Genomic DNA, 14,574 nt, shown 5'->3' with positions numbered 1-14,574 from the left:
ACATTCACTCATCAGTGATGACTATTTTTTTTTCTCCCCAAGAAACCATTCCTGGCACACAATCAAATCTATTTCTCTAATTAGCATATTCACTTGCTTCAGACTTGTGTAACATATTCTTTTTTAAGGGGCATATTATTTTTTAAGCTTAAACTTTTCATGTTCCTATTTTTTCCCCAGTTTGTCTTACATAATCATTTTGTTTCTGACACATCCTCAATGCAAACGTGCCTTGCACATAGTGGGGATTCAATCCACATCTACTGAATGAAAAACACAGGTTCCTCAAGAACTTTAAAAAAAATTTTTTTTAACAGTGTCTTGCTCTGTTGCCCAGGCTGGAGTGCAGTGGCATGATCATGGTTCACTGAAGCCTCAACCTCCTGGGTTCAAGCGATCCTCCCCTGCTCAGCCTCCTGAGTAGCAGGGACTACAGGTGCTTGCCACCATACCTGGCTAATTTTTAAAATTTTCTGTAAAGACAGGGTCTTGCTATCTTGCCCAGGCTGGTCTCAAACTCCTGGCCTCAAGTGATCCTCTCACGTTGGCCTGCCAAACTGCTGGAATTACAGACGTGAGCCACCATGCATGGACAAGAACTATTTTAAGACCCCAAGTATCCTTGGCCTCATTCTAGGTGCTTTTCTTTTAAACTGGCAAATGGGAAAATTCCTTAAGTACCTATGCTCAGTTGTGCAGTAACCTTTGTGCAGTAATCCAATGGAAGAGCCACAAGAGCGGGGATGGAGAAAAACTTGTTCTACTTTGGAAAATGTAGCACAAATGTAGACAATTATCTAATCATAAGCTCCACTGAAAAACAGAAGATTGTGCTGGTGTGAGTTAATACATCTGAAAACCAGGGGGGTAGGGGGACAGGAGAAGGCAGAAAATTGTCAATTAAAAACCTAGAGGGCGTTATAAGAATGTCAATATGAGCTTGGCTGTATTGATTTGGCTGTCTGGGTTCTGCTCATTCAGACACACTGTGAATTATTCCCTCTGCTTAGTGTCTTTTATCATTGATTTAAATGTTTAAAAGAGGAGAAGAAAGAAAGGAAAAGGACATGAAACGAGACAAATCTTCCAAGCCAACCAAATCCTAAATCTCTTACCTTCATGTATACAGCTGTCAGGAACTGAGAACATAAAGATCACTTCAAAGAGTGCAAAGTGACTGAGATAGTTATGCTAATCTCTTACATTTGTACATACTTTATACTTTTTAAAGTAGTTTCACATTATTTTATGTGTTTTTCACCATAAACACGTAAGATAAGCAACACAGGTTCAAATATTCCCATCTGACAAACAAAGATACTTTATTCAGGTAGACTGAGGAACTTGGCAGAAGTCACCAGGATAAGTATATGCCACAGCTGAAATTAAAATCCATGTCTTCTGATTCTCAATTCTGTGCTCTTTCATTAAATCATCTCCTTCTACTTTAGAATTGATAACAATAGAAAACTCAAAACTTAAGAACCTACAGCTTTTCTCAGCCTGGAACACAAATCCACCAGGCCTTTTTACCTTTAGTTTTCCTGATCACTCTCCTGAAAAAAGTACTCCAAAAAAAATCAAGATACCAGATTCTTACACATTTCAAAGTAGAAAGCTTAAACAAGAAAGCTTAAGGTTTTCAAGCTTGTTAAACTGCAGTTGCATCAGAGGAGTGGGACTAGGCCATCTAGTTACCAAACAAGAGTGGAGATAGAAAGGATCAAGTTCACTTTCTGGGGGCCTGGTGATGGGAAGTCACTCTATTCTTTCACTATAATTCAGAAGAAGAGCCTTAGCCCAGCCCCCTTTATTGGAGATGTTTTCATAGCTACCCACTTATATGAGGAATCACCTGGCTAAATTCTATGCAGTGTTTCAAAATTATAGCTATTGCTACATTGTGAACATGGTGATAAAGTTATCTTATTCAGCCATTCCTCCAAGAAATCAGAATTCCTTTGTTCCACCTCACTAGGGGTAAGCAAGGATTATAAATCATAGCTAGGAAATTTAAAGCAACTGATTATTTAAGAACACCACGGGCCAGGCGCAGTGGTTCACCCCTGTAATCCCAGCACTTTGGGAGGCCAAGGCAGGCAGATCACGAGGTCATAAGATCAAGACTATCTGTCCAATATGGTGAAACTCCATTTCTAGTAAATACAAAAATTAGCTGCGCATGGTGGTGGGCACCTGTAGTCCCAGCTACTCAGGAGGCTGCGACAGGAGAATAGCTTGAACCCGGGAGGCCGAGGTTGCAGTGAGCCAAGATCGCGCCACCGCACTCCAGCCAGGTGACAGAGCGAGAGACTCCGTCTCAAAAAGAAAAAAAAGAACACAATGATTCATCTAAAAATATTGATCTCTGTGGCTCAAGATGAGAACCCAAATTTGGGAGCTGCCTCAATACGTACCACAAAGTGTGTACTTGCATAGCTAAGGAACACCACAGAACACCTAATACAATTCTAACCACATGTCTATTTGGAAAAAAATTCTTCAACTACTTATCTGACCTTGGTGAATTTAGGATTCATTAAAGACGATTTCCCAAAAACACTAGTAGTGCTCAATTGTATCTATCTACTTGTACTATGCTTTGTTCCAAAAAGTGACTGTGTTCACCTATTTTGACAAACACTTTAAAGGTAATTCAATTTGACTGTATGTTTGCTCCCTTTATGATTAGCCTGATAAGTAGTCTATAATATGAGAGTCGATGAGAACTCTGGGAAAGTTCTGAGCCTTTCAAGGGAGAAGGAAGTATAGGAAAAGGGAAGGCAGGAGGAAAAATTAGTCCCCTAAGATGGACACAGCTATAGACTCTTTTTCATATATAGTAAGAAAGTGCAGTATAAACAGCAAAAGCCTCTGTCATTAGGCTCTGTCTTCCATTTTGTCACCCTCAAAATGGGGGATGATAATCGTCTGTCCTACTTACATTAGGTAAATACCAAATAAGAGAATGAGTATGAAATCACTTCACTAACTATAAAGTACTATGCTTCATATAAACACCGCATACTATTACATTGCTTAACCACCTTTAAGGGGAGCTTCATGGGCATCTGGACAATGAATTTCCAAGAGGAAAATAATCATGGAGTTCAGATTATAAAAAATGAGGTAAAATGGCTGGAAATTTACCACTATTTCTCTAGTGAAAAGTTTCTTATTGCCTTTATTTTAGATTAAGGATAATTACAACATACGCAGCCTAGAAACTAAATATAGGTGCCTTATATTAAAAATTCTGCTAAATCCTACAGATGAGGCTAGTCCCATTCCTGGTAATTAATTTTGTGTGCTGCTCATTGGTGCTATAATGATCATGTGGGCTATAAATTACTTGCTCAGCAAATGCTGCCAAATTTCTACATATGTATTTTTGGTCAGCTTCATGCAGGATGCTGCCATTTGAGATTTTACAAAGCTAAAACCAGTAAGATTAAGCCCAATGCAACTCAGAAAATAAAATGTAGTCTTTGTACCGAATGGAGATGTGGTATATGTACTAATCTCAAGGAAATATTTGTACATCTTTAAAGCAAGTGAAGGTCACCAGATTCTAAGGCAGTATTTCTAGTCTTTTACTTATCAAGGCACACACAGAAAGTGTTAATATTAGCTTCTCGAATATTTAACCTATGAGCTGATACTGATGCCCTCATTTAGTTGAACTTGTCACAAGACCATGTATTACATATGGTGCTCCAAGTACTGCAAGGAAGATGTAGGCTAACAACAAAATCTTTACCTTGTTGTATATGCCTGGATTAAGGGGAGTTACAGATATTCTCTATTTTTACTAAACTAATACTAAAAAACTGAGCAAGTAACTTTTTGGAGTAAAGAATATTAATTCATACATGGGAACTGCACACTCAGACAACAGGAGTGTGCAACCAAAAAAAGCTTAGAGAACACTGACCTAGAGAACTCTACCATGCTCATTTCTGGATTTCTCAACTTTAGAGTCAGACCTTTTTTGTGCTTCCATCTTTGACATGTAGCACTAGTCTTCTGTCAATTCTCTTTCTTGATTCTCTCCTGTTTGTCCCTTAGGTTCAGTTATAATCTTTATGAGCCTAAATTCCAAATATACATTACCAATTTTGGTATTTCTCCAAAGCTTCATTCACTCCTGCATACACTGAACATCTACAACCGGAAAGCTGGACATCTACAACTTGGACATCTACAACCAGAAAGCTACCCAGAAGTGAAATTCCACGTGCCCCAAATCAAATCTATCTTCTTTTCCCCGCAAACTTGCTCTTCCTGAATTTCTGTTTCTATCCTCCAGTCACCCAGACTTGAAACCTCAGTATCATTTTGCACTTTTTCTCCTCTGTTGTTCAATTCTAATCAGCTGCTAAATTCTATAGTAACAGGGTCCAGCAGTGTCCATCTCCTGAACTTTCTTCATACTACCACTATCTCTGTTCAGACCTTCATCGCCTCTATGTAATAAAAATGATGATAGCCAATGCTCATTAGGGGTTACTGTGTGCCAGGTACAATTCTAAGCCCTTTATGTTACAACCTATTTTAAACTTAATAATCCTATAAAGGTTGTGAACCTAAGATGTGTAATAAATCTTATAAAAGCGCAGCTCTCATAACGCCACATCACTCTACTACTCCAGATTTCCAATGGTCACCAATGTCAAGCAGAGACTGTTCAAATTTCTTAGCCTGTCAAACAAGGCCCTTCAACATCTGACCCAACTTACTTCTCCATACGTCTTTCTTTTACCACTCCTTCCTGTCCTTAACTCATCTCTTTATGCTCTAAGCAGTGGACCATTTACTGCTCTCTTTAACCCAAGATGTACTTTTTGAATCATGATCTTACTCTTGTTGCTCCCAACGCCTGGAATGTCCTTGCCCCTACCTCCCTGAGTCCACATCCAGTTAAACAGTTTCCCTTCATTCCTAAGCCAAGGTCTCCCCTCTTCTGAATTGTGTATTTTGCTTGTTCTTTCCGTATCCGTTTCTAATACTTGATAAACATCATCAGTCTCAGAGTAAAATTTTATTTGTATACCTTTTTAAACTCTCCACAAAAAAGACACGCATGCATGGTGAATTGGTGAAAGGAAGTGTAAAAAGCATCCAACTTTAGCATTTCCTTGAAGGTAAGAACTATATAGCTTAGATAAACAGAAGACAATTTCATTTTATCTGGATACTTTCAATCAAGCAGGTCTTCCCTTTAGTTTTCTATGTAATTGAAACTATGGAAACAGACCAAAACCGTAGTACTTCCAAGAAGAAAGGATAACCAAGTGAATTCGCGCTGCTATTTGCTGTGGTTATTTTAGTCTTCTTTCTTTGAACTAAGGAACACAAGGTCACAATGTTATGCCATTTTAAAGTTAAACATTTACTATCTGTTTTTTTCTTTAGTTCTTCCTCTATACTGGAATTTAACTTCATTCCTTATCCTTTGATTCCCCATTTTCACCGCAGGTTCTAGACTGTAATTTAATTTAGAATAAATACTGTAAGTAGAGAAAAACTTTTGATCAATTACTGAATAGCGGGGTCTGACTTTGGGATCCCAAAGGGAGAGACAAGAAGATAAGAGTGATAACACAAATAGAATCTGACCACGTTATAAAGAGTTGAGCCCCAATATTGAGGAAGCAGAAAGAACAGATTAAAAAGAAAACTAGCCAGGCACAGACGCTCACACCTGTAAATGCCAGTGCTTTTGAGGCTAAGGTAGAAGGATCCTTTGAGGCCAGGAGTTCGAGACCAGCCAGGGAAAATAATGAGACTCCATCTCTACAAAAAAAAAAAAATTAGTTTTTGTTTGTTTGTTTGTTTTTCTTGAGACAGAGTCTCACTCTGTTGCCCAGGCTGGAGTGCAGTGGCACTATCATGGCTCACTGCAACCTCCCGGTTCAAGCAATTCTTGTGCCTCACCCTCCTGAGAAGATGGGACTAGGCCCGGATAATTTTGGTGTTATTTTAGTAAGGTCTGGGTTTCACCATGTTGTCCAGGCTGGTCTCAAACTCCTGACCTCAAGTGATCCACCCGCCTTGGCCTCCCAAAGTGCTGGGATTACAGGCATGATCCACCACACCCAGTCAAAATTTTTTTTTTTTTTTGAGACGGAGTTTCACTTTGTTGCCCAGGCTGGAGTGCAGTGGCGCCATCTCGGCTCACTGCAAGCTCCACCTCCTGGGTTCACGCCATTCTCCTGCCTCAGCCTCCCGAGTAGCTGGGACTACAGGAGCCCGCCACCACGCCCGGCTAATTTTTTTCTATTTTTAGTAGAGATACGAATTTCACCGTGTTAGCCAGTATGGTCTTGATCTCCTGACCTCATGATCTGCCTGCCTTGGCCTCCCAAAGTGCTGGGATTATAGGCATGAGCCATTGTGCCCAGCCCTCAAAAATTTTTTTTTAATTAGCCAGGCCTAGTAGCATGCATCTGTAGTCCCAGCTACTTGGAGGCTGAGAAGTGCGAGGACTGCTTAAGCCCAGGAGTTTAAGGTTGCAGTGATCTATGATTACACCATTACACTCTACACTCTAGCCTGGGTGACAGAGCAAGACCTTAGTCTCCAAAAAAAAGAAAGAAAACTAAACTTCTGGGAAATGCAGACATGAAGTATAGTCTATCCAGCTATGTCTATCATAATTTTCAGTCAGTATATTTTAGGACTTAAATATTATATAACTTACATCATTCAAGCCCTCACTCTTTCAATGAACTATAACTTTTGTCTAAACATATGAAGGTCATCACCTTCAGAAAAATTAAAAATGTTAAAGTATATCATGGTCTATCAAAGAATATAAAGATAAGAACAAAAACCACTCAACCATACACAAGCACATACACACATAATACCACTTTGCTGATGGGAAAGAGTCAAGTCAGTACAGTTAAGATATTGTTTTGGGTGTCTATAAACAATGATTCCTATTTCCGTCTTCTCAAATGCTTAAAATGACCCTGGAATCTGTGTTTATTAAATACAGATTAGCTTGTGGACTCACTTTAAGAGCCAGGTACAAACTTTTTTGGGAATCAGCTTGTTCTTGAAATGCAGTAACAAAAAACAAAAACAATAAACACTAACTGGCATGCAGATCATGTGTTTGTATACCCTAACTTCTTCATAATGCATAACAGCAACCCGGCTCTCTGGAATACCTCACAGGTGAGCACCATTAGCTTCCTAGCTGGTTTTCAGCTTTCTGAATAAGCAACCGGCTGAGGCAAGGTATCTTCAGATCCCAAAGGGACACTAAATCTGCTGCAGCAGACTTTCTAACCAACACACTTCAGGTAAAGACTTCTGAACCTCTTCCATGGCTCATTTTCTCTCTGTTCCTTCTATATCCAAACAGCAAACCTATACAGAAGTGCCAAAAGGAAAAGAAACATGAAAAATAAAAAGTGAAAACAACCTACAGGAATAAAAGAAACGTGCAACAAATTGAGTGGGAGTCAAATCTCTAAACTTGTACAGGCCTGTTCCTAAAAAGCTGAAAGACTTGGATTAGGGCACCTGAACTTACTGGGCCTCAATTTCCCCACTTGCCAAGAAGGGAACTAGACTAGATCTCTAAGTGATTCCTATCAGCCTAATTTAGACGTATTCAAACTCTGTATGCATATATTATCAGTAATAAGAATACGCAAAAATCATTCCATTCATGAAGATAGCCATGTTCAGCTTTTATACATTTTTTGGGTTACTGAAGCCCCCACAAAAGTATTTAGCTTCTTTAAGAAGGAGACCTCATCTTGTTTTAAAAACAAAAGCCCAAAGTGACCACAGTTGCTGTTTTTAAACCTACACATCCCTGGAACTGGAATTTTATTTGGTAAAGTCAGTATCAATTTTGCCAAACCTCATTCTGTCTGAATATGACTCTTTCAAAGCACAGATAGGAAGCAGACACCAATGCTGACTGACCATAGGCCTGAGAGGAAGTGACCTAATAGGACAGGAAATCAAACATCACAAAATATCAACCCCACCCCGGGGGGGGGGGGGAGCGGGGAAGGAAGTCCTAAAAATAGATGACACTGGGCATGTAGGCTAGATTAAAAAGAAATCCCCATGAGTTTCCACCAATTATGTTAGAAAAGTATCTCACAGTGGGTATTAACTGTGTGAAATTTACATTAGATTTTTGATAAGCGATCAATTATTTCTTATTTTAAAAGTGTTCATCCCACAGTTGGGCACAGTGACTCACACCTGTAATCCCAGCGCTTGTAATCCCAGCACTTTGGGAGGCCAAGGCAACAGGATCACTTGAGCCCAGGAGTGTGAGATCAGCCTGGGCAGCAAATCAAAACCCCGTCTCTATTTAAAAAAAAAAAAAAAAAAAAAAAAAATTAGTTGGGCACAGTGGCACATGCCTGTAGTACCAGCTACTCAGGAGGCTGAGGTAGGAGGATTGCTTGAGCCCAGGAGGTGGAGGCTGCAGTGAGTCATGATTATGCCATGGCTCTTCAGCCTGGCATATTAGCCTGGGCAACAGAGCAAGACCCTGTCTGGGGAAAAAAAAAAAAAAAGGCATTCATCCCAACATTTATTTGCTTACTATATATACTGCAGGCTATACCTACCTCCCATGCTTGAAAACTGACATGATAATCACAAAGCAAACAAAAAAAAATAGTTCCAGTTTACTTTATAAATATTTGGTATACAAACTAAAAATGTAACCCCTGCTTGGTAAAACATCTGCAACCATTACAACTTACCTGCATTATAATGCAAATCTCATAATGCAAACTGAACAGGCTTCCAGATTTTATTCTGAGAGGTTCCTAAATCTAATAAGAGTTTTTTTAAAAATCAGCATACCCATTTCATCTTATTCTGAGAGGTTCTTAAATTTTGACAAACGGGTTAAAATTCTTTCACAGGAATCTTTCACAGTAAAGGATGGTCTCAACGTATGCATTAAATAAATAGGGTCATGTCAGCATAAACAGGAATATGCAGGTGAAGGCAGTTTAAAAAGACATGTGTCAGGTTTAAACTAACTCCTTTTTAAAAATATTAAAATACTGGCATTTTTTTCTTTGATGCCACACCTATCTTCATAAAGGTTTCATCCCCCAAACAGTCTGGATTAGTAACAACTAATATTACGTAGTTCTTCACAATTTGCAAAGTACTTTGACACACATGATCTCATTCAGGACTCACCACTAAATAAGACACTATTTTTAGGTACCATTTTTACATGTGAGGAAGCTAACACTAAATGGCTGACTTGCCCAAACTACAAAGCTGGTGATAAAGGTGACTAGGGCTTGAACACAGATCTCTTGACTTTAAATGGTCTGTACCATATCGCCTCAAACATTGTGATCAGAGTAAATAAATGTTGACATCTCTAGACCCTATCTAAGCCTCCCCCACTTACACACACAGCCACCCATGGTCCAAATTACAGTTAGCTCTCTAGAAGGTCTTTGCTCTTTCTGGAAGCAAAGTTTTCTTCATTTGTCTAGTAAACATCTATCTGGCTAAAGTGTTAAACACCATTTGACATACACTAGAAAATAACTTAGTCATCAAAGGTTTTGCACAGGCATGCCCATGTGCATTTTTCCAGGTAGTGGGTCAGATTCTCAAAGAGTCTATGATCCAAAAATGGTGAAGAACCTCGGCGAGAGGCAGTGACTGGGTGTCTTTCCAAGAAGCCAAATCCACCAAGTTCTCAAGTTTATGGTTTACCTCATACTGTACCACACCTTCACTTTTGCCTCCCCTGCTACAGGCCTTCTTGTAGGGCCAAGAGGGTCAAGACAGTACCTACAACTGTTTTTAAAATCATATATAAAACCTGGAACAACTGATAACATATAAATAATCAATGACTTTAAAAAAGTAAATTTAAATCAAAGTAAGTACCTCTTAAAATGTAATCCTTAACACATACTTCTTTATCTTAGGACTTAAATTCCCAGAATGAACATTTTCTTCTTATAAGCATTCCAATTCCCCAAAACTTTCACAAATACAACTACTCTGAACTCCTAAAATACTATTCCTTCACTAAGAACCCTCTAGATTACAAAGAAGACATGGTAGCATGCAAGGAATTCTGAATCTGTTAGGCAGTTCACTCAGCTATCATACCAAAAGAATTTAGAATTTTTTGCTGGGGGGAGGGAAGTAAAAAGAGTGGGAGAGAGAATGAATGCAGCCCTATTGTCCTATTCCCTGAAAACTCCTAATTTGAATCTATAACATATTCCTACTAACCACTCGACTTGAATTTCAGAAGTACAGTCTCTTTTCATCTTAAATAGAGCTTTTCAGTCCAAATCTGTATAAACAAACTTTGTCCTTCAATCTTTCAACTCCCCGGCAGTTTTTCAAGGTCACTTTTGAAAGCAACGACAGAGGCCTGCATCTAGAACTTTGACTTGCTATATCATTCCAACTCCAAGAGCCCCAAATCTAAATCCTATCAGTCCTCTCAGGTAAATCCTTTATTACAGGGGAAGCTAGGGAAGGCAAATCAACACCCTTGAAACTTCTCCTCTAATAGGGCCTGCTCCTTTTCCCTACCCAGAGGCTAAGTGCTGCTGGCTCATGGCTCCACACTGAGTCTGCTGCAGAAATGTTCCAATGACCTTCATTCCGTATTTGCAAATAAAAAGAAAACAAAGAATTGCATTTTAAAATCAGGTGTATTATAGATCTTAGTATGTGGGATTGAAGATTTCACTGTTCATAATAACTGGCCGGTTACTGATTAGCAACCTACGTTAGCTTTGTACCCCTAAAGAGAAAATATATATATATATATATATATATATATATATATATCAAGGGCAAAAGATAGGGTGCCTATACTCTTAACTTTCCTATTCATAAACTGCAGGATTTTAAATATTTAATACGGAAAAATGAAAAGCACTTTGCTCATATCATTTTAAAGAACTAAATCAACACCTGACAAAATGTGTGAAATCTATGGAAAAAGATTTGCTCTTGTCACTGTCAATATAAGTGAAGATGTTTCTAACCAGCATTCTAAGCTAAAATGTGCATTAAAAACAAAGACTGTTACTACATTAATTAGTACTTATTAGAATCTAGAGGTAGACAGGTAAATCAAGAAAGTTATGGGAAAATTTCACACTGGCATGTGGGCCTTCACCATTAGAACCTGCAGCAGTGCAAATCATATTTTCACACAAATTTCTAACAGCAACGTGTCGCTTCCATATCTGAAAACACAGATGTCAACAAAGTGCGTGGAAACAGAAAAACTCTCACAACAACTCAGCTTATTCCATAGGAAAGCTTCAGTGCACTTGAACAAAGGAAAATTATTTGGAAAACAGTTAAGTTTACCCAATGCAAACAGAAAAGTGTTTTGCTTCTGTGTGCCCCTGAAAAATGATTAGCCTTTCTCCATGTACCTGATCCTGTCGATAGCCAACTAGGAAAGAAATCCTAGTTGAAGGACATGCAAAATCTAAACACAGCAAGGTATTCTAGGTGCACCAAAAGGTATGCATGGAATGTAAAGTGGCCATTTTCTGAACAGTGCAACTTGTCTACACTCTCTGAAGCTAAACAGTTTCTATCATTTCAACACAAAACAAAGAATTAAACTTACCGGGAACTGCATTAATTTTACATGTAGTTATTTATACCTCCTCGGACTGGGAGAATTTAAGTCACTCCTATCCCTCCCCCCAAAGGACGGAGGAAACAAAAGGCAGCAGGAGATGCAGAAACCTGAGTCTGGAATGTCCACTCCAGTGAAAGCCCGAACAGCTGTCCTCCCACCCCCCAACAAACTATTCGCCATTTTTCTTTGTCTTTCAGCTGACCCCTGCCTCAGTGAAAAACTCCGAGGCTCCAATGAAGCCCTGCAGCCTCCTTCCACTTTAACAGTCAAAGGCATTCAATCTAGCATGCTATTTGACACCAAACCTTGCCTCCACAGTGATCCCATTGGCTGAAGTGCTTTATTGGCTAAGAACACAAAGCCACGATTGGCTGTTCACGTCATCAGTTACCTCTTTTGTACACTTCCTGTTTTAAAGTTACCTTGAGAAGCAGAACAGGGGTCAGATTCAGACTTCAAACTATGGGGAACACTTAAGGCGTGGAAATGCCTGGCAAATGCACATAGCAGTTGCACTAGGGAATCATGTGTTTCTAAAACAGAATACTGAAAATTTAGAATTGTTCTTAAAAACAAGCCAAAGGGTTGTTACTGTTCCCACCCACGGGATTTCTTATTGGCTGTCAGAGTTCCATTTAAAAAATTTACGGTAATTTAACTGCTGCTGATTGGCCATCAAAGATGTCTGTAAGATACTGCTACGGTATCCTATGGTAATAGACCAGAGAAGCAATGTGCACAAGGTCGGAAAGTTGTGACCATCTTCAGTTTTCCGCTGAGCATTAAAAGAAGAAAAAACTGGGTAGGGCTAGTGCAAAGAAAATGCAGCTTCTTTAACACTAACAGAGTGATGCCAATGGCCATACAATAGTTTGCAAGATTTCTAAAAGGCATCTGTCATTATGTTAGTGGCACTTTAAAGGCACAGACTGGTATCAAGGCAAAGCACTTTATTTGAAAACACAAACTAATTTAAATAGAAAAATTTTAAGGTAATGTATGAAGTTAGTGGCAGAGACAGTGGCATTTCTAGAATGTCAACCAGGAACCTAAGAAGGAAAGTACCACAAACATAATGACAAAAAAGCTAGAACATCAGTGAATACAATCATCCCCTGGTACCCATGGGAGACTGGTTCCAGGATACTCCCCAGCCAACCCTCTCATGGATACCAAAATCCTTCGGTGCTCATGTCCCTAATATAAAACGGTACACTATTTGCATAAAACACTTGCACATTCCCATGTATACTTTTTTTTAAGAGATAGTGTCTCACTATGTTGCTAGGCTGCAATGCAGTGGCTATTCAGGCATAATCAGGGCACTACCGCCTCAAACTCTTGGGCTCAAGCAATCTTCCCACCGCAGCTACCAAAGTGAGCGAAACTACACGTGCATGTCACCTTGCCCAGCTTCCTGTATACTTTAAATCATCACTAGGTTACGTATAATACCTAATAAAATGTAAATGCTATACATGTAGCGGTTATACTGTATTGTTTAGGGAATAATGACAAGGAAAAAAGTCTGCATATGTTCTATACAGACACAATTTTTAAAAATATTTTTGACCCATGGTTGGTTGAATGCTTAGATGCAGAGGGCTGATGACGTTTTATTAAAAGCACATTATAATTTGATGGATTAACTAATTTATTTAAGGCAGCCACAGAGTTTGACATCACAAAGGATAAAAATCATTCCTTTTTTTTTTGGAGATAGGGTCTGGCTCTGTCACCCAAGCTGGGGTGTTGCTGGGGTGCAGAGGCATGATCTTGGCTTACTGCAGCCTCCACCTCCTGGGCTCAAGCGATCTTCCCACCTTGTCCTCCTAAGTAGCTAGGACTGCAGGTGTGTGCTACCACGCCAACTAATTTTTATATTTCCTTTCTTTTTTCAATTTTTTTCAATTGGTAGAGATGGGGTCTCGCCATGTTGCCCAGGCTGGTCTCGAACTTCTGGGCTGAAGGGAGTCTCCTGCCCCTGCCTCCCAAAGTGCTGGGATTACAGGCGTGAGCCACTGTGCCTGGATGAGGACACATTTTTTCTCACTTTTTCTTTCTTTCTTTCTTTTTTTTTTTTTTTGAGATGGAGTCTCCCTCTGTTGCCTAGGCTGGAGGTCAGTGGCACGATCTTGACTCACTGCAACCTCCACCTCCTGGGTTCAAGTGACCTACTTAGTAGCTGGGACTACAGGTACCCACCACCATGCCCAGCTAATTTTGTATTTTTAGTGGAGATAGGGTTTGACCATGTTGGCCAGGCTGGTCTTGAACTCCTGACCTCAAGTGATCCACCTGCCTTGGCTTCCCAAAGTGCTGGGATTACAGGAGTCAGCCACTGCACCCCAGCCTTCTATCTTTTTTTTTTTTTTTGGAGACAGAGTCTCCCTCTGTCACCGAGGCTAGAGTACAACGGTGTGATCTCAGCTCACTGCAACCTCTGCCTCCTGGGTTCAAGCAATTCTCATGTCTCAGCCTCTCGAGTAGCTGGGATTACAGGCGCCCACTACCACACCTGACTAATTTTTGCAGTTTTAGTAGAGATAGGGTTTCATCATGTGGGCCAGGCTGGTTTCGGACTCCTGACCTAGGATGATCCACCCACCTTGGTCTCCCAAAGTGCTGGGATTACAGGCATGAGTCACCGCGCCTGGCCCCATATTTTTAAAAATAAGCACAACAGAGTTGATCTCAGAAGAGATATTACAAGTATTCTTACTTGTCTCACTGTAGTTACAGAAAATATTCCAGGGTGCCAAAGGCTACCAGTGGTAGTCAAAGATTTTCTTACGGATTTTGGACCAGCTGCTTAGGTTTTTTAAGAGGCAGCTCCTAATGTGGTGAAAATCAATTAGCATGTTTTTCTTTTTTTCTTTTTTCAGCAAAACATTCAAATACAAACATCTCACCGTTCATCACCTGAG

General features: G+C 39.7%; 1 protein-coding gene across 5 annotated transcripts in view; it reads right to left on the bottom strand.

Moving 5' to 3' along the window:
* NFYC (nuclear transcription factor Y subunit gamma) overlaps positions 1-14,574 on the bottom strand; it is an 80,639-nt gene that overhangs the window by 50,815 nt on the left and 15,250 nt on the right. For 2 of the 5 annotated variants that reach the window (XM_009205917.4, XM_003891667.5), the window contains exon 1: positions 11,633-12,680. The exons of 2 other annotated variants lie outside the window; for them this stretch is intronic. The gene's annotated coding sequence lies outside the window, so the exon portion shown is untranslated. Of the gene's footprint in view, positions 1-7,178; positions 7,381-11,632; positions 12,681-14,574 lie in introns of those variants that run through there. One more of the 5 variants, XM_009205924.4, reaches the window with a different exon arrangement.

Source organism: Papio anubis, chromosome 1, assembly GCF_008728515.1.
Source record: "Papio anubis isolate 15944 chromosome 1, Panubis1.0, whole genome shotgun sequence".
NCBI lineage: Eukaryota > Metazoa > Chordata > Mammalia > Primates > Cercopithecidae > Papio > Papio anubis.
Note: the sequence above shows the minus strand (reverse complement) of the source record. Positions and strands in the feature narration are given on the sequence as shown.